General features: G+C 46.2%; 1 non-coding gene and 57 pseudogenes across 1 annotated transcript; all 58 read right to left on the bottom strand.

Moving 5' to 3' along the window:
• Positions 1-121: 121 nt before the first annotated feature.
• LOC140290375 (5S ribosomal RNA) lies at positions 122-240 on the bottom strand (annotated as a pseudogene).
• Positions 241-477: 237 nt separating this feature from the next.
• Positions 478-596, bottom strand: LOC140300781 (5S ribosomal RNA; annotated as a pseudogene).
• A 269-nt stretch (positions 597-865) lies between these two features.
• Positions 866-983, bottom strand: LOC140294407 (5S ribosomal RNA; annotated as a pseudogene).
• Positions 984-1,640: 657 nt separating this feature from the next.
• LOC140288465 (5S ribosomal RNA) lies at positions 1,641-1,759 on the bottom strand (annotated as a pseudogene).
• Positions 1,760-2,028: 269 nt separating this feature from the next.
• Positions 2,029-2,147, bottom strand: LOC140296849 (5S ribosomal RNA; annotated as a pseudogene).
• Positions 2,148-2,416: 269 nt separating this feature from the next.
• LOC140300575 (5S ribosomal RNA) lies at positions 2,417-2,535 on the bottom strand (annotated as a pseudogene).
• A 269-nt stretch (positions 2,536-2,804) lies between these two features.
• Positions 2,805-2,923, bottom strand: LOC140294284 (5S ribosomal RNA; annotated as a pseudogene).
• A 269-nt stretch (positions 2,924-3,192) lies between these two features.
• On the bottom strand, positions 3,193-3,310 carry LOC140296159 (5S ribosomal RNA; annotated as a pseudogene).
• Positions 3,311-3,579: 269 nt separating this feature from the next.
• LOC140294476 (5S ribosomal RNA) lies at positions 3,580-3,698 on the bottom strand (annotated as a pseudogene).
• Positions 3,699-4,355: 657 nt separating this feature from the next.
• Positions 4,356-4,474, bottom strand: LOC140289221 (5S ribosomal RNA; annotated as a pseudogene).
• A 269-nt stretch (positions 4,475-4,743) lies between these two features.
• On the bottom strand, positions 4,744-4,862 carry LOC140288463 (5S ribosomal RNA; annotated as a pseudogene).
• A 269-nt stretch (positions 4,863-5,131) lies between these two features.
• On the bottom strand, positions 5,132-5,250 carry LOC140296848 (5S ribosomal RNA; annotated as a pseudogene).
• Positions 5,251-5,519: 269 nt separating this feature from the next.
• Positions 5,520-5,638, bottom strand: LOC140300574 (5S ribosomal RNA; annotated as a pseudogene).
• A 269-nt stretch (positions 5,639-5,907) lies between these two features.
• Positions 5,908-6,026, bottom strand: LOC140294283 (5S ribosomal RNA; annotated as a pseudogene).
• A 269-nt stretch (positions 6,027-6,295) lies between these two features.
• Positions 6,296-6,414, bottom strand: LOC140299084 (5S ribosomal RNA). The gene has a single exon (XR_011914667.1). It is a non-coding gene; the product is annotated as a 5S ribosomal RNA (ribosomal RNA).
• Positions 6,415-6,683: 269 nt separating this feature from the next.
• LOC140292126 (5S ribosomal RNA) lies at positions 6,684-6,802 on the bottom strand (annotated as a pseudogene).
• Positions 6,803-7,071: 269 nt separating this feature from the next.
• Positions 7,072-7,190, bottom strand: LOC140289915 (5S ribosomal RNA; annotated as a pseudogene).
• Positions 7,191-7,462: 272 nt separating this feature from the next.
• Positions 7,463-7,581, bottom strand: LOC140288817 (5S ribosomal RNA; annotated as a pseudogene).
• Positions 7,582-7,853: 272 nt separating this feature from the next.
• On the bottom strand, positions 7,854-7,972 carry LOC140292125 (5S ribosomal RNA; annotated as a pseudogene).
• Positions 7,973-8,241: 269 nt separating this feature from the next.
• On the bottom strand, positions 8,242-8,360 carry LOC140277479 (5S ribosomal RNA; annotated as a pseudogene).
• Positions 8,361-8,632: 272 nt separating this feature from the next.
• LOC140287381 (5S ribosomal RNA) lies at positions 8,633-8,751 on the bottom strand (annotated as a pseudogene).
• Positions 8,752-9,020: 269 nt separating this feature from the next.
• On the bottom strand, positions 9,021-9,139 carry LOC140274673 (5S ribosomal RNA; annotated as a pseudogene).
• A 269-nt stretch (positions 9,140-9,408) lies between these two features.
• On the bottom strand, positions 9,409-9,527 carry LOC140290374 (5S ribosomal RNA; annotated as a pseudogene).
• Positions 9,528-9,796: 269 nt separating this feature from the next.
• LOC140293240 (5S ribosomal RNA) lies at positions 9,797-9,915 on the bottom strand (annotated as a pseudogene).
• A 269-nt stretch (positions 9,916-10,184) lies between these two features.
• LOC140290912 (5S ribosomal RNA) lies at positions 10,185-10,303 on the bottom strand (annotated as a pseudogene).
• Positions 10,304-10,572: 269 nt separating this feature from the next.
• On the bottom strand, positions 10,573-10,691 carry LOC140293728 (5S ribosomal RNA; annotated as a pseudogene).
• Positions 10,692-10,960: 269 nt separating this feature from the next.
• On the bottom strand, positions 10,961-11,079 carry LOC140320302 (5S ribosomal RNA; annotated as a pseudogene).
• Positions 11,080-11,348: 269 nt separating this feature from the next.
• LOC140274669 (5S ribosomal RNA) lies at positions 11,349-11,467 on the bottom strand (annotated as a pseudogene).
• Positions 11,468-11,736: 269 nt separating this feature from the next.
• Positions 11,737-11,855, bottom strand: LOC140290373 (5S ribosomal RNA; annotated as a pseudogene).
• Positions 11,856-12,502: 647 nt separating this feature from the next.
• On the bottom strand, positions 12,503-12,621 carry LOC140320291 (5S ribosomal RNA; annotated as a pseudogene).
• A 269-nt stretch (positions 12,622-12,890) lies between these two features.
• On the bottom strand, positions 12,891-13,009 carry LOC140284761 (5S ribosomal RNA; annotated as a pseudogene).
• Positions 13,010-13,278: 269 nt separating this feature from the next.
• LOC140280743 (5S ribosomal RNA) lies at positions 13,279-13,397 on the bottom strand (annotated as a pseudogene).
• Positions 13,398-13,669: 272 nt separating this feature from the next.
• On the bottom strand, positions 13,670-13,788 carry LOC140289607 (5S ribosomal RNA; annotated as a pseudogene).
• Positions 13,789-14,057: 269 nt separating this feature from the next.
• On the bottom strand, positions 14,058-14,176 carry LOC140267612 (5S ribosomal RNA; annotated as a pseudogene).
• Positions 14,177-14,445: 269 nt separating this feature from the next.
• Positions 14,446-14,564, bottom strand: LOC140289151 (5S ribosomal RNA; annotated as a pseudogene).
• A 272-nt stretch (positions 14,565-14,836) lies between these two features.
• On the bottom strand, positions 14,837-14,955 carry LOC140280322 (5S ribosomal RNA; annotated as a pseudogene).
• Positions 14,956-15,227: 272 nt separating this feature from the next.
• LOC140289606 (5S ribosomal RNA) lies at positions 15,228-15,346 on the bottom strand (annotated as a pseudogene).
• Positions 15,347-15,615: 269 nt separating this feature from the next.
• LOC140267607 (5S ribosomal RNA) lies at positions 15,616-15,734 on the bottom strand (annotated as a pseudogene).
• Positions 15,735-16,392: 658 nt separating this feature from the next.
• Positions 16,393-16,511, bottom strand: LOC140289150 (5S ribosomal RNA; annotated as a pseudogene).
• A 272-nt stretch (positions 16,512-16,783) lies between these two features.
• LOC140301764 (5S ribosomal RNA) lies at positions 16,784-16,902 on the bottom strand (annotated as a pseudogene).
• A 272-nt stretch (positions 16,903-17,174) lies between these two features.
• Positions 17,175-17,293, bottom strand: LOC140289605 (5S ribosomal RNA; annotated as a pseudogene).
• A 269-nt stretch (positions 17,294-17,562) lies between these two features.
• LOC140290909 (5S ribosomal RNA) lies at positions 17,563-17,681 on the bottom strand (annotated as a pseudogene).
• Positions 17,682-17,950: 269 nt separating this feature from the next.
• Positions 17,951-18,069, bottom strand: LOC140293725 (5S ribosomal RNA; annotated as a pseudogene).
• Positions 18,070-18,338: 269 nt separating this feature from the next.
• Positions 18,339-18,457, bottom strand: LOC140320280 (5S ribosomal RNA; annotated as a pseudogene).
• Positions 18,458-18,726: 269 nt separating this feature from the next.
• On the bottom strand, positions 18,727-18,845 carry LOC140274662 (5S ribosomal RNA; annotated as a pseudogene).
• A 269-nt stretch (positions 18,846-19,114) lies between these two features.
• LOC140290372 (5S ribosomal RNA) lies at positions 19,115-19,233 on the bottom strand (annotated as a pseudogene).
• Positions 19,234-19,880: 647 nt separating this feature from the next.
• On the bottom strand, positions 19,881-19,999 carry LOC140320268 (5S ribosomal RNA; annotated as a pseudogene).
• A 269-nt stretch (positions 20,000-20,268) lies between these two features.
• Positions 20,269-20,387, bottom strand: LOC140289215 (5S ribosomal RNA; annotated as a pseudogene).
• Positions 20,388-20,656: 269 nt separating this feature from the next.
• On the bottom strand, positions 20,657-20,775 carry LOC140280732 (5S ribosomal RNA; annotated as a pseudogene).
• Positions 20,776-21,047: 272 nt separating this feature from the next.
• LOC140289603 (5S ribosomal RNA) lies at positions 21,048-21,166 on the bottom strand (annotated as a pseudogene).
• A 269-nt stretch (positions 21,167-21,435) lies between these two features.
• LOC140267595 (5S ribosomal RNA) lies at positions 21,436-21,554 on the bottom strand (annotated as a pseudogene).
• Positions 21,555-21,823: 269 nt separating this feature from the next.
• On the bottom strand, positions 21,824-21,942 carry LOC140289149 (5S ribosomal RNA; annotated as a pseudogene).
• A 272-nt stretch (positions 21,943-22,214) lies between these two features.
• LOC140289602 (5S ribosomal RNA) lies at positions 22,215-22,333 on the bottom strand (annotated as a pseudogene).
• A 269-nt stretch (positions 22,334-22,602) lies between these two features.
• Positions 22,603-22,721, bottom strand: LOC140267588 (5S ribosomal RNA; annotated as a pseudogene).
• A 658-nt stretch (positions 22,722-23,379) lies between these two features.
• On the bottom strand, positions 23,380-23,498 carry LOC140289148 (5S ribosomal RNA; annotated as a pseudogene).
• A 272-nt stretch (positions 23,499-23,770) lies between these two features.
• On the bottom strand, positions 23,771-23,889 carry LOC140301759 (5S ribosomal RNA; annotated as a pseudogene).
• Positions 23,890-24,161: 272 nt separating this feature from the next.
• Positions 24,162-24,280, bottom strand: LOC140288953 (5S ribosomal RNA; annotated as a pseudogene).
• Positions 24,281-24,549: 269 nt separating this feature from the next.
• Positions 24,550-24,668, bottom strand: LOC140296763 (5S ribosomal RNA; annotated as a pseudogene).
• Between the last annotated feature and the right edge of the window lie 1,573 nt (positions 24,669-26,241).

Here is a 26,241-nt window from a genome sequence, read left to right as displayed (position 1 = left end):
TCAGATCACTTCGTGTCAGCCAACAAAGCAGCAGCAGCTGAAGATGACCAACTTCTTCACGTGTCACAGGGTGATCAGACGTTGCAACAAAAGACATGCAGGTGGTAGAGAGAAGAGAAAAAGCTTACAGCACCTGGTATTCCCAAGCTGTCTCCCATCCAAGTACTAACCAGGTACAACCCTGCTTGGCGTCCGAGATCAGACGAGGTCGGGCTTATTCAGGGTGGTGTGGCCGTAAGCAAAAATGTCTCTGACAAATGTGCATTATATAGGTACTGGAATCATACGGTTCCTCTATGCAACCAGATAATCATCTTCTCTGATGTGATCATTATCTGCAACTGAAACTGAGACTCTCAGATCACTTCGTGTCAGCCAACAAAGCAGCAGCAGCTGAAGATGACCAACTTCCTCATGTGTCACAGGGTGATCAGAAGTTGCAACAAAAGACATGCAGGTGGTAGAGAGAAGAGAAGAAGCTTACAGCACCTGGTATTCCCAAGCAGTCTCCCATCCAAGTACTAATCAGGCCCAACCCTGCTTGGCTTCCGAGATCAGACGAGGTTGGGCTTATTCAGGGTGGTGTGGCCGTAAGCAACAATATCGGTGACAAATGTGCATTATATAGGTACTGGAATCATACACTTCCTCTGTATAACCAGATAATTGCCGAAAAAGGCTGACTTATAGTGGGTTCATCTTCCTCCTTGATGTGATTATTCTCTGGAGCTGAAACTGAGACTCTCAGATCACCTCGTGTCTATCAACAAAGCAGCAGCAGCTGAAGATGATCAGCTTCTTCACGTGTCACAGGGTGATCAGACGTTGCAACAAAAGACATGCAGGTGGTAGAGAGAAGAGAAAAAGCTTACAGCACCTGGTATTCCCAAGCAGTCTCCCATCAAGTACTAAGCAGGCCTAAACCTGCTTGGCTTCCGAGATCAGACGAGGTCGGGCTTATTCAGGGTGGTTTGGCCGTAAGCGACAATGTCTGTGACAAATGTGCATTATATAGGTACTGGAATCATACGGTTCCTCTATGCAACCAAATAATTGCAGAGAAAAGCTGACTTGTAGTGGGCACATCTTCTTCTCTGATGTGATTATTCTCTCCAGCTGAAACTGAGACTCTCAGATTACCTCATGTCTGCCAACAAAGCAGCAGCAGCTGAAGATGACCAACTTCCTCATGTGTCACAGGGTGATCAGACGTTGCAACAAAACACATGCAGGTGGTAGAGAGAAGAGAAACAGCTTACAGCACCTGGTATTCCCAAGCAGTCTCCCATTGAAGTACAAACCAGACCCAACCCTGCTTGGCTTCCGAGATAAGACAAGGTGGGGCTTATTCAGGGTGGTGTGGCGGTAAGCGACAATATCTGTTACAAATGTGAATTATATAGGTACTGGAATCATACACTTGCTCTATGAAACCAGATAATTGCCGAGAAAGGCTGATGTGTAGTGGGCATATCATCTTCTCTGATGTGATCATTCTCTTCAGCTGAAACTGAGACTCTCAGATCACTTCGTGTCTGCCAACAAAGCAGCAGCTGCTGAAGATGACCAACTTCCTCATGTGTCACAGGGTGATCAGACGTTGCAACAAAAGACATGCAGGTTGTAGAGAGAAGAGAAAACGCTTACAGCACCTGGTATTCCCAAGCAGTCTCCCATTAAAGTACTAACCAGGCCCAACCCTCCTTGGCTTCCGAGATCAGACGAGGTCGGGCTTATTCAGGGTGGTGTGGCCGTAAGGAACAATTTCTGTGACAAATGTGCATTATATAGGTACTGGAATCATACACTTCCTCTATGTAACCAGATAATTGCAGAGAAAGGCTGACTTGTTATGGAAACATCTTCTTCCCTGATGTGATTATTCTCTGCAGCTGAAACTGAGACTCTCAGATCACTTCGTGTCTGCCAACAAAGCAGCAGCAGCTGAAGATGACCAACTTCCTCATGTGTCACAGGGTGATCAGACGTTGCAACAAAAGACATGCAGGTTGTAGAGAGAAGAGAAAACTCTTACAGAACCTGGTATTCCCAAGCAGTCTCCCATTAAAGTACTAACCAGGCCCAACCCTCCTTGGCTTCCGAGATAAGACGAGGTCGGGCTTATTCAGGGTGGTGTGGCCGTAAGGAACAATTTCTGTGACAAATGTGCATTATATAGGTACTGGAATCATACAATTCCTCTATGTAACCAGATAATTGCAGAGAAAGGCTGACTTGTTATGGGCACATCTTCTTCCCTGATGTGATTATTCTCTGCAGCTGAAACTGAGACTCTCAGATCACTTCGTGTCTGCCAACAAAGCAGCAGCAGCTGAAGATGACCAACTTCGTCATGTGTCACAGGGTGATCAGACGTTGCAACAAAAGACATGCAGGTGGTCGAGAGAAGACAAAAAGCTTACAGCTCCTGGTATTCCCAAGCGGTCTCCCATTTAAGTACTAACCAGGCCCAACCCTCCTTGGCTTCCGAGATCAGACGAGGTCGGGCATGTTCAGGGTGGTGTGGCCGTAAGCAACAATGTCTCTGACAAATGTGCATTATATAGGTACTGGAATCATACGGTTCCTCTATGCAACCAGATAATTGCCGAGAAAGGCTGATGTGTAGCGGGCAAATCATCTTCTCTGATGTGATCATTCTCTGCAACTTAAACTGAGACTCTCAGATCACTTCGTGTCAGCCAACAAAGCAGCAGCAGCTGAAGATGACCAACTTCCTCATGTGTCACAGGGTGATCAGACGTTGCAACAAAAGACATGCAGGTGGTAGAGAGAAGAGAAGAAGCTTACAGCACCTGGTATTCCCAAGCAGTCTCCCATACAAGTACTAAGGAGGTTCAACCCTGCTTGGCTTCCGAGATCAGACGAGGTCGGGCATGTTCAGGGTGGTGTGGCCGTAAGCAACAATGTGTCTGACAAATGTGCATTATATAAGTACAGGAATCATACGGTTCCTCTATGTAACCAGATAATTGCTGAGAAAGGCTGATCTGTAGTGGGCACATCTTCTTCCCTGAAGTGATTATTCTCTTTAGCTGAAACTGAGACTCTCAGATCACTTCGTGTCTTCCAACAAAGCAGCAGCAGCTGAAGATGGCCAACTTCCTCATGTGTCACAGGGTGATCAGACGTTGCAACAAAAGACATGCAGGTGGTAGAGAGAAGAGAAAAAGCTTACAGCACCTGGTATTCCCAAGCAGTCTCCCATCAAATACTAAGCAGGCCTAAACCTGCTTGGCTTCCGAGATCAGACGAGGTCGGGCTTATTCAGGGTGGTGTGGCCGTAAGCAACAATGTCTCTGACAAATGTGCATTATATAGGTACTGGAATCATACGGTTCCTCTATGCAACCAAATAATTGCAGAGAAAAGCTGACTTGTAGCGGACAAATCATCTTCTCTGATGTGATTATTCTCTCCAGCTGAAACTGAGACTCTCAGATTACCTCATGTCTGCCAACAAAGCAGCAGGAGCTGAAGATGACCAACTTCTTCACGTGTCACAGGGTGATCAGACGTTGCAACAAAAGACATGCAGGTGGTCGAGAGAAGAGAAAAAGCTTACAGCACCTGGTATTCCCAAGCTGTCTCCTATCCAAGTACTAACCAGGTACAACCCTGCTTGGCGTCCGAGATCAGACGAGGTCGGGCTTATTCAGGGTGGTGTGGCGGTAAGCAAATATATTTGTTACAAATGTGAATTATATAGGTACTGGAATCATACACTTCCTCTATGAAACCAGATAATTGCCGAGAAAGGCTGATGTGTAGTGGGGATATCATCTTCTCTGATGTGATCATTCTCTTCAGCTGAAACTGAGACTCTTAGATCACTTCGTGTCTGCCAACAAAGCAGCAGCAGCTGAAGATGACCAACTTCCTCATGTGTCACAGGGTGATCAGACGTTGCAACAAAACACATGCAGGTGGTAGAGAGAAGAGAAACAGCTTACAGCACCTGGTATTCCCAAGCAGTCTCCCATTGAAGTACAAACCAGACCCAACCCTGCTTGGCTTCCGAGATAAGACAAGGTGGGGCTTATTCAGGGTGGTGTGGCGGTAAGCGACAATATCTGTTACAAATGTGAATTATATAGGTACTGGAATCATACACTTGCTCTATGAAACCAGATAATTGCCGAGAAAGGCTGATGTGTAGTGGGCATATCATCTTCTCTGATGTGATCATTCTCTTCAGCTGAAACTGAGACTCTCAGATCACTTCGTGTCTGCCAACAAAGCAGCAGCTGCTGAAGATGACCAACTTCCTCATGTGTCACAGGGTGACCAGACGTTGCAACAAAAGACATGCAGGTTGTAGAGAGAAGAGAAAACGCTTACAGCACCTGGTATTCCCAAGCAGTCTCCCATTTAAGTACTAACCAGGACCAACCCTGCTTGGCTCCTGAGATCAGACGAGGTCGGGCATGTTCAGGGTGGTGTGGCCGTAAGCAGCAATGTATCTGACAAATGTGCATTATATAGGCACTGGAATCATACGGTTCCTCTATGCAACCAGATAATTGCCGAGAAAGGCTGATGTGTAGCGGGTGTATCATCTTCTCTGATGTGATCATTCTCTTCAGCTGAAACTGAGACTCTCAGATCACTTCGTGTCTGCCAACAAAGCAGAAGCTGCTGAAGATGACCAACTTCCTCATGTGTCACAGGGTGATCAGACGTTGCAACAAAAGACATGCAGGTTGTAGAGAGAAGAGAAAACGCTTACAGCACCTGGTATTCCCAAGCAGTCTCCCATTAAAGTACTAACCAGGCCCAACCCTCCTTGGCTTCCGAGATCAGACGAGGTCGGGCTTATTCAGGGTGGTGTGGCCGTAAGGAACAATTTCTGTGACAAATGTGCATTATATAGGTACTGGAATCATACACTTCCTCTATGTAACCAGATAATTGCAGAGAAAGGCTGACTTGTTATGGAAACATCTTCTTCCCTGATGTGATTATTCTCTGCAGCTGAAACTGAGACTCTCAGATCACTTCGTGTCTGCCAACAAAGCAGCAGCAGCTGAAGATGACCAACTTCCTCATGTGTCACAGGGTGATCAGACGTTGCAACAAAAGACATGCAGGTTGTAGAGAGAAGAGAAAACTCTTACAGAACCTGGTATTCCCAAGCAGTCTCCCATTAAAGTACTAACCAGGCCCAACCCTCCTTGGCTTCCGAGATAAGACGAGGTCGGGCTTATTCAGGGTGGTGTGGCCGTAAGGAACAATTTCTGTGACAAATGTGCATTATATAGGTACTGGAATCATACAATTCCTCTATGTAACCAGATAATTGCAGAGAAAGGCTGACTTGTTATGGGCACATCTTCTTCCCTGATGTGATTATTCTCTGCAGCTGAAACTGAGACTCTCAGATCACTTCGTGTCTGCCAACAAAGCAGCAGCAGCTGAAGATGACCAACTTCGTCATGTGTCACAGGGTGATCAGACGTTGCAACAAAAGACATGCAGGTGGTCGAGAGAAGACAAAAAGCTTACAGCTCCTGGTATTCCCAAGCGGTCTCCCATTTAAGTACTAACCAGGCCCAACCCTCCTTGGCTTCCGAGATCAGACGAGGTCGGGCATGTTCAGGGTGGTGTGGCCGTAAGCAACAATGTCTCTGACAAATGTGCATTATATAGGTACTGGAATCATACGGTTCCTCTATGCAACCAGATAATTGCCGAGAAAGGCTGATGTGTAGCGGGCAAATCATCTTCTCTGATGTGATCATTCTCTGCAACTTAAACTGAGACTCTCAGATCACTTCGTGTCAGCCAACAAAGCAGCAGCAGCTGAAGATGACCAACTTCCTCATGTGTCACAGGGTGATCAGACGTTGCAACAAAAGACATGCAGGTGGTAGAGAGAAGAGAAGAAGCTTACAGCACCTGGTATTCCCAAGCAGTCTCCCATACAAGTACTAAGGAGGTTCAACCCTGCTTGGCTTCCGAGATCAGACGAGGTCGGGCATGTTCAGGGTGGTGTGGCCGTAAGCAACAATGTGTCTGACAAATGTGCATTATATAAGTACAGGAATCATACGGTTCCTCTATGTAACCAGATAATTGCTGAGAAAGGCTGATCTGTAGTGGGCACATCTTCTTCCCTGAAGTGATTATTCTCTTTAGCTGAAACTGAGACTCTCAGATCACTTCGTGTCTTCCAACAAAGCAGCAGCAGCTGAAGATGGCCAACTTCCTCATGTGTCACAGGGTGATCAGACGTTGCAACAAAAGACATGCAGGTGGTAGAGAGAACAGAAAAAGCTTACAGCACCTGGTATTCCCAAGCGGTCTCCCATTCAAGTACTAACCAGGCCCAACCCTGCTTGGCTTCCGAGATCAGACGAGGTTGGGCTTATTCAGGGTGGTGTGGCCGTAAGCAACAATATCGGTGACAAATGTGCATTATATAGGTACTGGAATCATACACTTCTTCTGTATAACCAGATAATTGCCGAAAAAGGCTGACTTGTAGTGGATTCATCTTCCTCCTTGATGTGATTATTCTCTGGAGCTGAAACTGAGACTCTCAGATCACCTCGTGTCTATCAACAAAGCAGCAGCAGCTGAAGATGACCAACTTCTTCACGTGTCACAGGGTGATCAGACGTTGCAACAAAAGACATGCAGGTGGTAGAGAGAAGAGAAAAAGCTTACAGCACCTGGTATTCCCAAGCTGACTCCTATCCAAGTACTAACCAGGTACAACCCTGCTTGGCGTCCGAGATCAGACGAGGTCGGGCTTATTCAGGGTGGTGTGGCCGTAAGCAACAATGTCTCTGACAAATGTGCATTATATAGGTACTGGAATCATACGGTTCCTCTATGCAACCAGATAATTGCCGAGAAAGGCTGATGTGTAGCGGACAAATCATCTTCTCTGATGTGATCATTCTCTGCAACTGAAACTGAGACTCTCAGATCACCTCGTGTCTATCAACAAAGCAGCAGCAGCTGAAGATGACCAACTTCTTCACGTGTCACAGGGTGATCAGACGTTGCAACAAAAGACATGCAGGTGGTAGAGAGAAGAGAAAAAGCTTACAGCACCTGGTATTCCCAAGCTGTCTCCTATCCAAGTACTAACCAGGTACAACCCTGCTTGGCGTCCGAGATCAGACGAGGTCGGGCTTATTCAGGGTGGTGTGGCCGTAAGCAACAATGTCTCTGACAAATGTGCATTATATAGGTACTGGAATCATACGGTTCCTCTATGCAACCAGATAATTGCCGAGAAAGGCTGATGTGTAGCGGGCAAATCATCTTCTTCCCTGACGTGATAATTTTCTCCAGCTGAACATGAGACTCTCAGATCACTTCGTGTCTGCCAACAAAGCAGCAGAAGCTGAAGATGACCAACTTCCTCATGTGTCACAGGGTGATCAGACGTTGCAACAAAAGACATGCAGGTGGTAGAGAGAAGAGAAAAAGCTTAAGGTACCTGGTATTCCCAAGCGGTCTCCCATTCAAGTACTAACCAGGCCCAACCGTGCTTGGCTTCCGAGATCAGACGAGGTCGGACTTATTCAGGGTGGTGTGGCCGTAAGCAACAATATCGGTGACAAATGTGCATTATATAGGTACTGGAATCATACACTTCCTCTGTATAACCAGATAATTGCCGAAAAAGGCTGACTTGTAGTGGGTTCATCTTCCTCCTTGATGTGATTATTCTCTGGAGCTGAAACTGAGACTCTCAGATCACTTCATGTCTGCCAACAAAGCAGCAGCAGCAGCTGAAGATGACCAACTTCCTCATGTGTCACAGGGTGATCAGACGTTGCAACAAAAGACATGCAGGTGGTAGAGAGAAGAGAAAAAGCTTACAGCACCTGGTATTCCCAAGCTGACTCCTATCCAAGTACTAACCAGGTACAACCCTGCTTGGCGTCCGAGATCAGACGAGGTCGGGCTTATTCAGGGTGGTGTGGCCGTAAGCAACAATGTCTCTGACAAATGTGCATTATATAGGTACTGGAATCATACGGTTCCTCTATGCAACCAGATAATTGCCGAGAAAGGCTGATGTGTAGCGGACAAATCATCTTCTCTGATGTGATCATTCTCTGCAACTGAAACTGAGACTCTCAGATCACCTCGTGTCTATCAACAAAGCAGCAGCAGCTGAAGATGACCAACTTCTTCACGTGTCACAGGGTGATCAGACGTTGCAACAAAAGACATGCAGGTGGTAGAGAGAAGAGAAAAAGCTTACAGCACCTGGTATTCCCAAGCTGTCTCCTATCCAAGTACTAACCAGGTACAACCCTGCTTGGCTTCCGAGATCAGACGAGGTCGGGCTTATTCAGGGTGGTGTGGCCGTAAGCAACAATGTCTCTGACAAATGTGCATTATATAGGTACTGGAATCATACGGTTCCTCTATGCAACCAGATAATTGCTGAGAAAGGCTGATGTGTAGCGGGCAAATCATCTTCTTCCCTGACGTGATAATTTTCTCCAGCTGAACATGAGACTCTCAGATCACTTCGTGTCTGCCAACAAAGCAGCAGAAGCTGAAGATGACCAACTTCCTCATGTGTCACAGGGTGATCAGACGTTGCAACAAAAGACATGCAGGTGGTAGAGAGAAGAGAAAAAGCTTAAGGTACCTGGTATTCCAAAGCGGTCTCCCATTCAAGTACTAACCAGGCCCAACCGTGCTTGGCTTCCGAGATCAGACGAGGTCGGGCTTATTCAGGGTGGTGTGGCCGTAAGCAAAAATATCGGTGACAATTGTGCATTATATAGGTACTGGAATCATACACTTCCTCTGTGTAACCAGATAATTGCCGAAAAAGGCTGACTTGTAGTGGGTTCATCTTCCTCCTTGATGTGATTATTCTCTTCAGCTGAAACTGAGACTCTCAGATCACTTCGTGTCTGCCAACAAAGCAGCAGAAAATGAAGATGACCAACTTCCTCATGTGTCACAGGGTGATCAGACGTTGCAACAAAAGACATGCAGGTGGTAGAGAGAAGAGAAAAAGCTTAAGGCACCTGGTATTCCCAAGCAGTCTCCCATTCAAGTACTAACCAGGCCCAACCCTGCTTGGCTTCCGAGATCAGACGAGGTTGGGCTTATTCAGGGTGGTGTGGCCATAAGCAACAATTTTGGTGACAAATGTGCATTATATAGGTACTGGAATCATACACTTCCTCTGTATAACCAGATAATTGCCGAAAAAGGCTGACTTGTAGTGGGTTCATCTTCCTCCTTGATGTGATTATTCTCTGCAGCTGAAACTGAGACTCTCAGATCACCTCGTGTCTATCAACAAAGCAGCAGCAGCTGAAGATGACTAACTTCTTCACGTGTCACAGGGTGATCAGACGTTGCAACAAAAGACATGCAGGTGGTAGAGAGAAGAGAGAAAGCTTACAGCACCTGGTATTCCCAAGCTGTCTCCCATCCAAGTACTAACCAGGTACAACCCTGCTTGGCGTCCGAGATCAGACGAGGTCGGGCTTATTCAGGGTGGTGTGGCCGTAAGCAACAATGTCTCTGACAAATGTGCATTATATAGGTACTGGAATCATACGGTTCCTCTATGCAACCAGATAATTGCCGAGAAAGGCTGATGTGTAGCGGGCAAATCATCTTCTCTGATGTGATCATTATCTGCAACTGAAACTGAGACTCTCAGATCACTTCGTGTCAGCCAACAAAGCAGCAGCAGCTGAAGATGACCAACTTCCTCATGTGTCACAGGGTGATCAGGAGTTGCAACAAAAGACATGCAGGTGGTAGAGAGAAGAGAAGAAGCTTACAGCACCTGGTATTCCCAAGCAGTCTCCCACCCAAGTACTAAGGAGGTTCAGCCCTGCTTGGCTTCCGAGATCAGACGAGGTCGGGCATGTTCAGGGTGGTGTGGCCGTAAGCAACAATGTGTCTGACAAATGTGCATTATATAAGTACAGGAATCATACGGTTCCTCTATGTAACCAGATAATTGCTGAGAAAGGCTGATCTGTAGTGGGCACATCTTCTTCCCTGAAGTGATTATTCTCTTTTGCTGAAACTGAGACTCTCAGATCACTTCGTGTCTTCCAACAAAGCAGCAGCAGCTGAAGATGGCCAACTTCCTCATGTGTCACAGGGTGATCAGACGTTGCAACAAAAGACATGCAGGTTGTAGAGAGAAGAGAAAACGCTTACAGCACCTGGTATTCCCAAGCAGTCTCCCATTAAAGTACTAACCAGGCCCAACCCTCCTTGGCTTCCGAGATCAGACGAGGTCGGGCTTATTCAGGGTGGTGTGGCCATAAGGAACAATTTCTGTGACAAATGTGCATTATATAGGTACTGGAATCATACACTTCCTCTATGTAACCAGATAATTGCAGAGAAAGGCTGACGTGTTATGGGCACATCTTCTTCCCTGATGTGATTATTCTCTGCAGCTGAAACTGAGACTCTCAGATCACTTCGTGTCTGCCAACAAAGCAGCAGCAGCTGAAGATGACCAACTTCCTCATGTGTCACAGGGTGATCAGACGTTGCAACAAAAGACATGCAGGTTGTAGAGAGAAGAGAAAACGCTTACAGAACCTGGTATTCCCAAGCAGTCTCCCATTAAAGTACTAACCAGGCCCAACCCTCCTTGGCTTCCGAGATCAGACGAGGTCGGGCTTATTCAGGGTGGTGTGGCCGTAAGGAACAATTTCTGTGACAAATGTGCATTATATAGGTACTGGAATCATACGGTTCCTCTATGTAACCAGATAATTGCTGAGAAAGGCTGATCTGTAGTGGGCACATCTTCTTCCCTGACGTGATAATTTTCTCCAGCTGAACATGAGACTCTCAGATCACTTCGTGTCTGCCAACAAAGCAGCAGAAGCTGAAGATGACCATCTTCCTCATGTGTCACAGGGTGATCAGACGTTGCAACAAAAGACATGCAGGTGGTAGAGAGAAGAGAAAAAGCTTAAGGTACCTGGTATTCCCAAGCGGTCTCCCATTCAAGTACTAACCAGGCCCAACCGTGCTTGGCTTCCGAGATCAGACGAGGTCGGGCTTATTCAGGGTGGTGTGGCCGTAAGCAAAAATATCGGTGACAATTGTGCATTATATAGGTACTGGAATCATACACTTCCTCTGTGTAACCAGATAATTGCCGAAAAAGGCTGACTTGTAGTGGGTTCATCTTCCTCCTTGATGTGATTATTCTCTTCAGCTGAAACTGAGACTCTCAGATCACTTCGTGTCTGCCAACAAAGCAGCAGAAAATGAAGATGACCAACTTCCTCATGTGTCACAGGGTGATCAGACGTTGCAACAAAAGACATGCAGGTGGTAGAGAGAAGAGAAAAAGCTTAAGGCACCTGGTATTCCCAAGCAGTCTCCCATTCAAGTACTAACCAGGCCCAACCCTGCTTGGCTTCCGAGATCAGACGAGGTTGGGCTTATTCAGGGTGGTGTGGCCATAAGCAAAAATTTTGGTGACAAATGTGCATTATATAGGTACTGGAATCATACACTTCCTCTGTATAACCAGATAATTGCCGAAAAAGGCTGACTTGTAGTGGGTTCATCTTCCTCCTTGATGTGATTATTCTCTGCAGCTGAAACTGAGACTCTCAGATCACCTCGTGTCTATCAACAAAGCAGCAGCAGCTGAAGATGACTAACTTCTTCACGTGTCACAGGGTGATCAGACGTTGCAACAAAAGACATGCAGGTGGTAGAGAGAAGAGAAAAAGCTTACAGCACCTGGTATTCCCAAGCTGTCTCCCATCCAAGTACTAACCAGGTACAACCCTGCTTGGCGTCCGAGATCAGACGAGGTCGGGCTTATTCAGGGTGGTGTGGCCGTAAGCAACAATGTCTCTGACAAATGTGCATTATATAGGTACTGGAATCATACGGTTCCTCTATGCAACCAGATAATTGCCGAGAAAGGCTGATGTGTAGCGGGCAAATCATCTTCTCTGATGTGATCATTCTCTGCAACTGAAACTGAGACTCTCAGATCACTTCGTGTCAGCCAACAAAGCAGCAGCAGCTGAAGATGACCAACTTCCTCATGTGTCACAGGGTGATCAGACGTTGCAACAAAAGACATGCAGGTGGTAGAGAGAAGAGAAAAAGCTTACAGCACCTGGTATTCCCAAGCAGTCTCCCATCCAAGTACTAAGGAGGCTCAACCCTGCTTGGCTTACGAGATCAGGCATGTTCAGGGTGGTGTGGCCGTAAGCAACAATGTGTCTGACAAATGTGCATTATATAAGTACAGGAATCATACGGTTCCTCTATGTAACCAGATAATTGCTGAGAAAGGCTGATCTGTAGTGGGCACATCTTCTTCCCTGACGTGATAATTTTCTCCAGCTGAACATGAGACTCTCAGATCACTTCGTGTCTGCCAACAAAGCAGTAGAAGCTGAAGATGACCAACTTCCTCATGTGTCACAGGGTGATCAGACGTTGCAACAAAAGACATGCAGGTGGTAGAGAGAAGAGAAAAAGCTTAAGGTACCTGGTATTCCCAAGCGGTCTCCCATTCAAGTACTAACCAGGCCCAACCGTGCTTGGCTTCCGAGATCAGACGAGGTCGGGCTTATTCAGGGTGGTGTGGCCGTAAGCAAAAATATCGGTGACAATTGTGCATTATATAGGTACTGGAATCATACACTTCCTCTGTGTAACCAGATAATTGCCGAAAAAGGCTGACTTGTAGTGGGTTCATCTTCCTCCTTGATGTGATTATTCTCTTCAGCTGAAACTGAGACTCTCAGATCACTTCGTGTCTGCCAACAAAGCAGCAGAAAATGAAGATGACCAACTTCCTCATGTGTCACAGGGTGCTCAGACGTTGCAACAAAAGACATGAAGGTGGTAGAGAGAAGAGAAAAAGCTGAAAGCACCTGGTATTCCCATGCAGTCTACCATCCAAGTACTAACCAGGCCCAAACCTGCTTGGCTTCCGAGATCAGACGAGGTCGGGTATATTCAGGGTGGTGTGGCCGTAAGCAACAATAACTGTGACAAATGTGCATTATATAGGTACTGGAATCATACAGTTCCTCTATGTAACCAGATTATTGCCGAGAAAAGCTGATAAGTAGTGGGCACATCTTCTTCCCTGACGTGATTATTCTCTCGAGCTGAAACTGAGACTCTCAGATCACTTCGTGTCTGCCAACAAAGCAGCAGCAGCTGAAGATGACCACCTTCCTCATGTGTCACAGGGTGATCAGACGTTGCAACAAAAGACATGCAGGTGGTAGAGAGAGGAGAAAAAGCTTACAGCACCTGGTATTCCCAAGAGGACTCCCATCCAAGTACTAACAAGGCCCAATCCTGCTTGGCTTCCAAGATCAGACGAGGTCGGGCTTATTCAGGGTGGTGTGGCCGTAAGCGACATTAACTGTGACAAATGTGCATTATATAGGTACTGGAATCATACACTTCTTCTATGTAACCAGATAATTGCAGAGAAAGGCTGACTTGTAGTGGGCACATCTTCTTCCCTGATGTGATTATTCTCTGCAGCTGAAACTGAGACTCTCAGATCACTTTGTGTCTGCCAACAAAGAAGCAGCAGCTGCTGAAGATGACCAACTTCCTCATGTGTCACAGGATGATCAGACGTTGCAACAAAAGACATGCAGGTGGTAGAGAGGAGAGAAGAAGCGTACAGCACCTGGTATTCCCAAGCAGTCTCCCATCCAAGTACTAAGCAGGCTCAACCCTGTTTGGCTTCCGAGATCAGACGAGGTCGGGCATGTTCAGGGTGGTGTGGCCGCAAGCGACAATGTCTCTGACAAATGTGCATTATATAGGTACTGGAATCATACGGTTCCTCTATGCAACCAGATAATTGCCGAGAAAGGCTGATGTGTAGCGGGCATATCATCTTCTCTGATGTGATCATTCTCTTCAGCTGAAACTGAGACTCTCAGATCACTTCGTGTCTGCCAACAAAGCAGCAGAAGCTGAAGATGACCAACTTCCTCATGTGTCTCAGGGTGATCAGACGTTGCAACAAAAGACATGTAGGTGGTAGAGAGAAGAGAAAAAGCTTAAGGCACCTGGTATTCCCAAGCGGTCTCGCATTCAAGTACTAACCAGGCCCAACCCTGCTTGGCTTCCGAGATCAGACGAGGTCGGGCTTATTCAGGGTGGTGTGGCCGTAAGCAACAATATCGGTGACAAATGTGCATTATATAGGTACTGGAATCATACACTTCCTCTGTGTAACCAGATAATTGCCGAAAAAGGCTGACTTGTAGTGGGTTCATCTTCCTCCTTGATGTGATTATTCTCTCCAGCTGAAAATGAGACTCTCAGATCACCTCGTGTCTATCAACAAAGCAGCAGCAGCTGAAGATGACCAACTTCTTCACGTGTCACAGGGTGATCAGACATTGCAACAAAAGACATGCAGGTGGTAGAGAGAAGAGAAAAAGCTTAAAGCACCTGGTATTCCCAAGCAGTCTCCCATCCAAGTACTAACCAGGCCCAAACCTGCTTGGCTTCCAAGATCAGACGAGGTCGGGCTTATTCAGGGTGGTGTGGCCGTAAGCAACAATATCTGTGACAAATGTGCATTATATAAGTACTGGAATCATACACTTCCTCTATGTAACCAGATAATTGCCGAGAAAGGCTGACTTGTAGTGGGCACATATTCTTCCCCGATGTGATTATTTTCTGCAGCTGAAACTGAGACTCTCAGATCACTTTGTGTCTGCCAACAAAGAAGCAGCAGCTGCTGAAAATGACCAACTTCCTCATGTGTCACAGGATGATCAGACGTTGCAACAAAAGACATGCAGGTGGTAGAGAGGAGAGAAGAAGCGTACAGCACCTGGTATTCCCAAGCAGTCTCCCATCCAAGTACTAACCAGGCCCAAACCTGCTTGGCTTCCAAGATCAGACGAGGTCGGGCTTATTCAGGGTGGTGTGGCCGTAAGCAACAATATCTGTGACAAATGTGCATTATATAAGTACTGGAATCATACACTTCCTCTATGTAACCAGATAATTGCCGAGAAAGGCTGACTTGTAGTGGGCACATCTTCTTCCCCGATGTGATTATTTTCTGCAGCTGAAACTGAGACTCTCAGATCACTTTGTGTCTGCCAACAAAGAAGCAGCAGCTGCTGAAGATGACCAACTTCCTCATGTGTCACAGGATGATCAGACGTTGCAACAAAAGACATGCAGGTGGTAGAGAGGAGAGAAGAAGCGTACAGCACCTGGTATTCCCAAGCAGTCTCCCATCCAAGTACTAAGCAGGCTCAACCCTGTTTGGCTTCCGAGATCAGACGAGGTCGGGCATGTTCAGGGTGGTGTGGCCGCAAGCGACAATGTCTCTGACAAATGTGCATTATATAGGTACTGGAATCATACGGTTCCTCTATGCAACCAGATAATTGCCGAGAAAGGCTGATGTGTAGCGGGCATATCATCTTCTCTGATGTGATCATTCTCTTCAGCTGAAACTGAGACTCTCAGATCACTTCGTGTCTGCCAACAAAGCAGCAGAAGCTGAAGATGACCAACTTCCTCATGTGTCTCAGGGTGATCAGACGTTGCAACAAAAGACATGTAGGTGGTAGAGAGAAGAGAAAAAGCTTAAGGCACCTGGTATTCCCAAGCGGTCTCGCATTCAAGTACTAACCAGGCCCAACCCTGCTTGGCTTCCGAGATCAGACGAGGTCGGGCTTATTCAGGGTGGTGTGGCCGTAAGCAACAATATCGGTGACAAATGTGCATTATATAGGTACTGGAATCATACACTTCCTCTGTGTAACCAGATAATTGCCGAAAAAGGCTGACTTGTAGTGGGTTCATCTTCCTCCTTGATGTGATTATTCTCTCCAGCTGAAAATGAGACTCTCAGATCACCTCGTGTCTATCAACAAAGCAGCAGCAGCTGAAGATGACCAACTTCTTCACGTGTCACAGGGTGATCAGACATTGCAACAAAAGACATGCAGGTGGTAGAGAGAAGAGAAAAAGCTTACAGCACCTGGTTATTCACAAGCTGTCTCCCATCCAAGTAGTAAGCAGTTACAACCCTGCTTGGCGTCCGAGATCAGACGAGGTGGGGCTTATTCAGGGTGGTGTGGCCGTAAGCAACAATGTCTCTGACAAATGTGCATTATATAGGTACTGGAATCATACGGTTCCTCTATGCAACCAGATAATTGCCGAGAAAGGCTGACTTGTAGTGGGCACATCTTCTTCCCTGACGTGATAATTCTCTCCAGCTGAAAATGAGACTCTCAGATCACTTCGTGTCTGCCAACAAAGCAGCAGCAGCTGAAGATGACCAACTTCCTCATGTGTCACAAGGTGATCAGACGTTGCAACAAAAGACATGCAGGTGGTAGAGAGAAGAGAAAAAGCTTAAAGCACCTGGTATTCCCAAGCAGTCTCCCATCCAAGTACTAACCAGGCCCAAACCTGCTTGGCTTCCAAGATCAGACGAGGTCGGGCTTATTCAGGGTGGTGTGGCCGTAAGCAACAATATCTGTGACAAATGTGCATTATATAAGTACTGGAATCATACACTTCCTCTATGTAACCAGATAATTGCCGAGAAAGGCTGACTTGTAGTGGGCACATCTTCTTCCCCGATGTGATTATTTTCTGCAGCTGAAACTGAGACTCTCAGATCACTTCGTGTCTGCCAACAAAGAAGCAGCAGCTGCTGAAGATGACCAACTTCCTCATGTGTCACAGGATGATCAGACGTTGCAACAAAAGACATGCAGGTGGTAGAGAGAAGAGAAGAAGCTTACAGCACCTGGTATTCCCAAGAGGTCTCCCATCGAAGTACTAACCAGGCCCAAACCTGCTCTGCTTCCGAGATCAGACGAGGTCGGGCTTATTCAGGGTGGTGTGGCCGTAAGCAACAATATCTCTGACAAATGTCCATTATATAGGTACTGGAATCATACGGTTCCTCTATGCAACCAGTTAATTGCAGAGAAAGGCTGATGTGTAGCGGGCACATCTTCTTCCCCCATGTGATTATTTTCTGCAGCTGAAACTGAGACTCTCAGATCACTTCGTGTCTGCCAACAAAGAAGCAGCAGCTGCTGAAGATGACCAACTTCCTCATGTGTCACAGGATGATCAGACGTTGCAACAAAAGACATGCAGGTGGTAGAGAGGAGAGAAGAAGCGTACAGCACCTGGTATTCCCAAGCAGTCTCCCATCCAAGTACTAAGCAGGCTCAACCCTGTTTGGCTTCCGAGATCAGACGAGGTCGGGCATGTTCAGGGTGGTGTGGCCGCAAGCGACAATGTCTCTGACAAATGTGCATTATATAGGTACTGGAATCATACGGTTCCTCTATGTAACCAGATAATTGCTGAGAAAGGCTGATCTGTAGTGGGCACATCTTCTTCCCTGAAGTGATTATTCTCTTTAGCTGAAACTGAGACTCTCAGATCACTTCGTGTCTTCCAACAAAGCAGCAGCAGCTGAAGATGGCCAACTTCCTCATGTGTCACAGGGTGATCAGACGTTGCAACAAAAGACATGCAGGTTGTAGAGAGAAGAGAAAACGCTTACAGCACCTGGTATTCCCAAGCAGTCTCCCATTAAAGTACTAACCAGGCCCAACCCTCCTTGGCTTCCGAGATCAGACGAGGTCGGGCTTATTCAGGGTGGTGTGGCCATAAGGAACAATTTCTGTGACAAATGTGCATTATATAGGTACTGGAATCATACACTTCCTCTATGTAACCAGATAATTGCAGAGAAAGGCTGACGTGTTATGGGCACATCTTCTTCCCTGATGTGATTATTCTCTGCAGCTGAAACTGAGACTCTCAGATCACTTCGTGTCTGCCAACAAAGCAGCAGCAGCTGAAGATGACCAACTTCCTCATGTGTCACAGGGTGATCAGACGTTGCAACAAAAGACATGCAGGTTGTAGAGAGAAGAGAAAACGCTTACAGAACCTGGTATTCCCAAGCAGTCTCCCATTAAAGTACTAACCAGGCCCAACCCTCCTTGGCTTCCGAGATCAGACGAGGTCGGGCTTATTCAGGGTGGTGTGGCCGTAAGGAACAATTTCTGTGACAAATGTGCATTATATAGGTACTGGAATCATACGGTTCCTCTATGTAACCAGATAATTGCTGAGAAAGGCTGATCTGTAGTGGGCACATCTTCTTCCCTGACGTGATAATTTTCTCCAGCTGAACATGAGACTCTCAGATCACTTCGTGTCTGCCAACAAAGCAGCAGAAGCTGAAGATGACCATCTTCCTCATGTGTCACAGGGTGATCAGACGTTGCAACAAAAGACATGCAGGTGGTAGAGAGAAGAGAAAAAGCTTAAGGTACCTGGTATTCCCAAGCGGTCTCCCATTCAAGTACTAACCAGGCCCAACCGTGCTTGGCTTCCGAGATCAGACGAGGTCGGGCTTATTCAGGGTGGTGTGGCCGTAAGCAAAAATATCGGTGACAATTGTGCATTATATAGGTACTGGAATCATACACTTCCTCTGTGTAACCAGATAATTGCCGAAAAAGGCTGACTTGTAGTGGGTTCATCTTCCTCCTTGATGTGATTATTCTCTTCAGCTGAAACTGAGACTCTCAGATCACTTCGTGTCTGCCAACAAAGCAGCAGAAAATGAAGATGACCAACTTCCTCATGTGTCACAGGGTGATCAGACGTTGCAACAAAAGACATGCAGGTGGTAGAGAGAAGAGAAAAAGCTTAAGGCACCTGGTATTCCCAAGCAGTCTCCCATTCAAGTACTAACCAGGCCCAACCCTGCTTGGCTTCCGAGATCAGACGAGGTTGGGCTTATTCAGGGTGGTGTGGCCATAAGCAAAAATTTTGGTGACAAATGTGCATTATATAGGTACTGGAATCATACACTTCCTCTGTATAACCAGATAATTGCCGAAAAAGGCTGACTTGTAGTGGGTTCATCTTCCTCCTTGATGTGATTATTCTCTGCAGCTGAAACTGAGACTCTCAGATCACCTCGTGTCTATCAACAAAGCAGCAGCAGCTGAAGATGACTAACTTCTTCACGTGTCACAGGGTGATCAGACGTTGCAACAAAAGACATGCAGGTGGTAGAGAGAAGAGAAAAAGCTTACAGCACCTGGTATTCCCAAGCTGTCTCCCATCCAAGTACTAACCAGGTACAACCCTGCTTGGCGTCCGAGATCAGACGAGGTCGGGCTTATTCAGGGTGGTGTGGCCGTAAGCAACAATGTCTCTGACAAATGTGCATTATATAGGTACTGGAATCATACGGTTCCTCTATGCAACCAGATAATTGCCGAGAAAGGCTGATGTGTAGCGGGCAAATCATCTTCTCTGATGTGATCATTCTCTGCAACTTAAACTGAGACTCTCAGATCACTTCGTGTCAGCCAACAAAGCAGCAGCAGCTGAAGATGACCAACTTCCTCATGTGTCACAGGGTGATCAGACGTTGCAACAAAAGACATGCAGGTGGTAGAGAGAAGAGAAAAAGCTTACAGCACCTGGTATTCCCAAGCAGTCTCCCATCCAAGTACTAAGGAGGCTCAACCCTGCTTGGCTTACGAGATCAGGCATGTTCAGGGTGGTGTGGCCGTAAGCAACAATGTGTCTGACAAATGTGCATTATATAAGTACAGGAATCATACGGTTCCTCTATGTAACCAGATAATTGCTGAGAAAGGCTGATCTGTAGTGGGCACATCTTCTTCCCTGACGTGATAATTTTCTCCAGCTGAACATGAGACTCTCAGATCACTTCGTGTCTGCCAACAAAGCAGCAGAAGCTGAAGATGACCAACTTCCTCATGTGTCACAGGGTGATCAGACGTTGCAACAAAAGACATGCAGGTGGTAGAGAGAAGAGAAAAAGCTTAAGGTACCTGGTATTCCCAAGCGGTCTCCCATTCAAGTACTAACCAGGCCCAACCGTGCTTGGCTTCCGAGATCAGACGAGGTCGGGCTTATTCAGGGTGGTGTGGCCGTAAGCAAAAATATCGGTGACAATTGTGCATTATATAGGTACTGGAATCATACACTTCCTCTGTGTAACCAGATAATTGCCGAAAAAGGCTGACTTGTAGTGGGTTCATCTTCCTCCTTGATGTGATTATTCTCTTCAGCTGAAACTGAGACTCTCAGATCACTTCGTGTCTGCCAACAAAGCAGCAGAAAATGAAGATGACCAACTTCCTCATGTGTCACAGGGTGCTCAGACGTTACAACAAAAGACATGAAGGTGGTAGAGAGAAGAGAAAAAGCTTAAAGCACTTGGTATTCCCATGCAGTCTACCATCCAAGTACTAACCAGGCCCAAACCTGCTTGGCTTCCGAGATCAGACGAGGTCGGGTATATTCAGGGTGGTGTGGCCGTAAGCAACAATAACTGTGACAAATGTGCATTATATAGGTACTGGAATCATACAGTTCCTCTATGTAACCAGATTATTGCCGAGAAAAGCTGATAAGTAGTGGGCACATCTTCTTCCCTGACGTGATTATTCTCTCGAGCTGAAACTGAGACTCTCAGATCACTTCGTGTCTGCCAACAAAGCAGCAGCAGCTGAAGATGACCACCTTCCTCATGTGTCACAGGGTGATCAGACGTTGCAACAAAAGACATGCAGGTGGTAGAGAGAGGAGAAAAAGCTTACAGCACCTGGTATTCCCAAGAGGACTCCCATCCAAGTACTAACAAGGCCCAATCCTGCTTGGCTTCCAAGATCAGACGAGGTCGGGCTTATTCAGGGTGGTGTGGCCGTAAGCGACATTAACTGTGACAAATGTGCATTATATAGGTACTGGAATCATACACTTCTTCTATGTAACCAGATAATTGCAGAGAAAGGCTGACTTGTAGTGGGCACATCTTCTTCCCTGATGTGATTATTCTCTGCAGCTGAAACTGAGACTCTCAGATCACTTTGTGTCTGCCAACAAAGAAGCAGCAGCTGCTGAAGATGACCAACTTCCTCATGTGTCACAGGATGATCAGACGTTGCAACAAAAGACATGCAGGTGGTAGAGAGGAGAGAAGAAGCGTACAGCACCTGGTATTCCCAAGCAGTCTCCCATCCAAGTACTAAGCAGGCTCAACCCTGTTTGGCTTCCGAGATCAGACGAGGTCGGGCATGTTCAGGGTGGTGTGGCCGCAAGCGACAATGTCTCTGACAAATGTGCATTATATAGGTACTGGAATCATACGGTTCCTCTATGCAACCAGATAATTGCCGAGAAAGGCTGATGTGTAGCGGGCATATCATCTTCTCTGATGTGATCATTCTCTTCAGCTGAAACTGAGACTCTCAGATCACTTCGTGTCTGCCAACAAAGCAGCAGAAGCTGAAGATGACCAACTTCCTCATGTGTCTCAGGGTGATCAGACGTTGCAACAAAAGACATGTAGATGGTAGAGAGAAGAGAAAAAGCTTAAGGCACCTGGTATTCCCAAGCGGTCTCGCATTCAAGTACTAACCAGGCCCAACCCTGCTTGGCTTCCGAGATCAGACGAGGTCGGGCTTATTCAGGGTGGTGTGGCCGTAAGCAACAATATCGGTGACAAATGTGCATTATATAGGTACTGGAATCATACACTTCCTCTGTGTAACCAGATAATTGCCGAAAAAGGCTGACTTGTAGTGGGTTCATCTTCCTCCTTGATGTGATTATTCTCTCCAGCTGAAAATGAGACTCTCAGATCACCTCGTGTCTATCAACAAAGCAGCAGCAGCTGAAGATGACCAACTTCTTCACGTGTCACAGGGTGATCAGACATTGCAACAAAAGACATGCAGGTGGTAGAGAGAAGAGAAAAAGCTTAAAGCACCTGGTATTCCCAAGCAGTCTCCCATCCAAGTACTAACCAGGCCCAAACCTGCTTGGCTTCCAAGATCAGACGAGGTCGGGCTTATTCAGGGTGGTGTGGCCGTAAGCAACAATATCTGTGACAAATGTGCATTATATAAGTACTGGAATCATACACTTCCTCTATGTAACCAGATAATTGCCGAGAAAGGCTGACTTGTAGTGGGCACATCTTCTTCCCCGATGTGATTATTTTCTGCAGCTGAAACTGAGACTCTCAGATCACTTTGTGTCTGCCAACAAAGAAGCAGCAGCTGCTGAAGATGACCAACTTCCTCATGTGTCACAGGATGATCAGACGTTGCAACAAAAGACATGCAGGTGGTAGAGAGGAGAGAAGAAGCGTACAGCACCTGGTATTCCCAAGCAGTCTCCCATCCAAGTACTAAGCAGGCTCAACCCTGTTTGGCTTCCGAGATCAGACGAGGTCGGGCATGTTCAGGGTGGTGTGGCCGCAAGCGACAATGTCTCTGACAAATGTGCATTATATAGGTACTGGAATCATACGGTTCCTCTATGCAACCAGATAATTGCCGAGAAAGGCTGATGTGTAGCGGGCATATCATCTTCTCTGATGTGATCATTCTCTTCAGCTGAAACTGAGACTCTCAGATCACTTCGTGTCTGCCAACAAAGCAGCAGAAGCTGAAGATGACCAACTTCCTCATGTGTCTCAGGGTGATCAGACGTTGCAACAAAAGACATGTAGGTGGTAGAGAGAAGAGAAAAAGCTTAAGGCACCTGGTATTCCCAAGCGGTCTCGCATTCAAGTACTAACCAGGCCCAACCCTGCTTGGCTTCCGAGATCAGACGAGGTCGGGCTTATTCAGGGTGGTGTGGCCGTAAGCAACAATATCGGTGACAAATGTGCATTATATAGGTACTGGAATCATACACTTCCTCTGTGTAACCAGATAATTGCCGAAAAAGGCTGACTTGTAGTGGGTTCATCTTCCTCCTTGATGTGATTATTCTCTCCAGCTGAAAATGAGACTCTCAGATCACCTCGTGTCTATCAACAAAGCAGCAGCAGCTGAAGATGACCAACTTCTTCACGTGTCACAGGGTGATCAGACATTGCAACAAAAGACATGCAGGTGGTAGAGAGAAGAGAAAAAGCTTACAGCACCTGGTTATTCACAAGCTGTCTCCCATCCAAGTAGTAAGCAGTTACAACCCTGCTTGGCGTCCGAGATCAGACGAGGTGGGGCTTATTCAGGGTGGTGTGGCCGTAAGCAACAATGTCTCTGACAAATGTGCATTATATAGGTACTGGAATCATACGGTTCCTCTATGCAACCAGATAATTGCCGAGAAAGGCTGACTTGTAGTGGGCACATCTTCTTCCCTGACGTGATAATTCTCTCCAGCTGAAAATGAGACTCTCAGATCACTTCGTGTCTGCCAACAAAGCAGCAGCAGCTGAAGATGACCAACTTCCTCATGTGTCACAAGGTGATCAGACGTTGCAACAAAAGACATGCAGGTGGTAGAGAGAAGAGAAAAAGCTTAAAGCACCTGGTATTCCCAAGCAGTCTCCCATCCAAGTACTAACCAGGCCCAAACCTGCTTGGCTTCCAAGATCAGACGAGGTCGGGCTTATTCAGGGTGGTGTGGCCGTAAGCAACAATATCTGTGACAAATGTGCATTATATAAGTACTGGAATCATACACTTCCTCTATGTAACCAGATAATTGCCGAGAAAGGCTGACTTGTAGTGGGCACATCTTCTTCCCCGATGTGATTATTTTCTGCAGCTGAAACTGAGACTCTCAGATCACTTCGTGTCTGCCAACAAAGAAGCAGCAGCTGCTGAAGATGACCAACTTCCTCATGTGTCACAGGATGATCAGACGTTGCAACAAAAGACATGCAGGTGGTAGAGAGAAGAGAAGAAGCTTACAGCACCTGGTATTCCCAAGAGGTCTCCCATCGAAGTACTAACCAGGCCCAAACCTGCTCTGCTTCCGAGATCAGACGAGGTCGGGCTTATTCAGGGTGGTGTGGCCGTAAGCAACAATATCTCTGACAAATGTCCATTATATAGGTACTGGAATCATACGGTTCCTCTATGCAACCAGTTAATTGCAGAGAAAGGCTGATGTGTAGCGGGCACATCTTCTTCCCCCATGTGATTATTTTCTGCAGCTGAAACTGAGACTCTCAGATCACTTCGTGTCTGCCGACAAAGAAGCAGCAGCTGCTGAAGATGACCAACTTCCTCATGTGTCACAGGATGATCAGACGTTGCAACAAAAGACATGGAGGTGGTAGACAGAAGAGAAGAAGCTTACAGCACCTGGTATTCCCAAGAGGTCTCCCATCGAAGTACTAACCAGGCCCAACCCTGCTTGGGTTCCGAGATCACACAAGGTTGGGCATATTCAGGGTGGTGTGGCCGTAAGTAACAATGTCTGTGACAAATGTGCATTATATAGGTACTGGAATCATACGGTTCCTCTATGCAACCAGATAATTGCCAAGAAAGGCTAACTTGTAGTGGGCACATCTTCTTCCCTGATGTGATTATTCTCTACAGCTGAAACTGAGACTCTCAGATCACTTCGTGTCTGCCAAAAAAGCAGCAGCAGCTGAAGATGACGAACTTCTTCACGTGTCACAGGGTGATCAGACGTTGCAACAAAAGACATGCAGGTGGTAGAGAGAAGAGAAAAAGCTTACATCACCTGGTATTCCCAAGCGGTCTCTCATCAAAGTACTAACCACGCCCAAACCTCCTTGGCTTCTGAGATCAGACGAGGTCAGACATATTCAGGGTGGTTTGGCCGTAAGCAACAATCTCTGTGACAAATGTGCATTATATAGGCAATGGAATCATATGGTTCCTCTATGTAACCAGATAATTGCCGAGAAAGGCTGATATGTAGTGGGCACATCTTGTTCCCTGACGTGATAATTTTCTCCAGCTGAAAATGAGACTCTCAGATCACTTCGTGTCTGCCAATAAAGCAGCAGCAGCTGAAGATGACCAACTTCCTCATGTGTCACAGGGTGATCAGACGTTGCAACAAAAGACATGCAGGTTGTAGAGAGAAAAGAAAAAACCTACAGCACCTGGTATTCCCAAGCAGTCTCCCATCCAAATACTAACAAGGCCCAACCCTGCTTGGCTTCCGAGATCAGACTTATTCAGGGTGGTGTGGCCGTAAGCAACAATAACTGTGACAAATGTGCATTATATAGGTACGATAGGTGCGACGTTTTAACTGCGGCGTTAAGTTTACGTTAAGTGTCTGTCTGTCTGTCTGTCTGTTCGCAGATGATTGCTCGTCTGTTACTGTGTGATTATTGTTACAATGTTAATAAAGTTTGATAATTTTACTTGAACCAAGAACAGCCTTCACATTTTTATTTAATTTCCCTTTGCAAAACAGGACGACAGTGAGTGTGAGTGACATCCATTTAATGCAATTGTCAAAAGTGAAGCCAGAATTACTTGGAGAATTATTTTACATTTATTAACAAAACCCAACACTCTTTGTCTCAACCAAAGATTTTTTAAAAATACTTTCTTTGCTCAATTTGGAATTTGTTTCATTCACTTGTGTTGCACAAATAGTGATACAGATAGATAGCTAGTCTCTCAAATAATTGAGTGTACCAAAAAAAGAGGGGAAAAATGATGGGAGACTTATTTACATTTACAGTTATACACATTTTGTGTGCTGCCCCCTACAGTAGGCTTTAGTAAAGTCCAAAGCACTGTGGTATGTTGGGGTGTTGCCACAATACAGGTTCGAATCCCACAAGAAACATGAAAATTAAACAGATGATAAACCTTGCAATAAGTGCAGAGGTGTGTGTAAACAATGTTGAGAAGATAAGAGAATAGAGAAAAGTGGATATAGTGTACGTTTTTTCTCCTTTTCTCCCCCCCCCTTCCTCTTTTTTTCCTTTTCCCCCCTTTCGGGCAGTCCCTTTTGCCCCTTTTTTGGCCGAAAGGTCAGCACTCTGGACTTTGAATCCAGTGATCCGAGTTCAAATCTCGGTGGAACCTACAGGTGTGCTGTCATGTTTGTGTTCTGGAAAGAAAATGAGTGGATGAGGTTAGTCAGTTGTCAAGTCACACCAGAGTGTGTGATTGACCAATTCCAAAGAGAGGGCTTAAATTGTTTAATGTTGAAAAAGTGAAACATTCAGCTGAGAGGGTCTGTGCTATTTGCCTTCTCACCTCCGGGTGTCTCTAATTGAATCTATTTGATTTCTTCTTCCATATTAATTTGCAATGCATATATTTTTCCATGCTCTCCGTTTGGAATTTGGACACAGAAGCCAAAGGAGAAGGAAACAGGAAAAACAATCCCATGGTAACAATCAGCGACAAGGAGAACTACTCAAAAGCCTAC

Source organism: Leuresthes tenuis, unplaced genomic scaffold, assembly GCF_036924035.1.
Source record: "Leuresthes tenuis unplaced genomic scaffold, fLeuTen1.0.hap1 SCAF_1, whole genome shotgun sequence".
Lineage (NCBI taxonomy): Eukaryota > Metazoa > Chordata > Actinopteri > Atheriniformes > Atherinopsidae > Leuresthes > Leuresthes tenuis.
The sequence above is the reverse complement of the archived record's forward strand: the minus strand, read 5'-3'. Positions and strand labels throughout refer to the sequence as shown.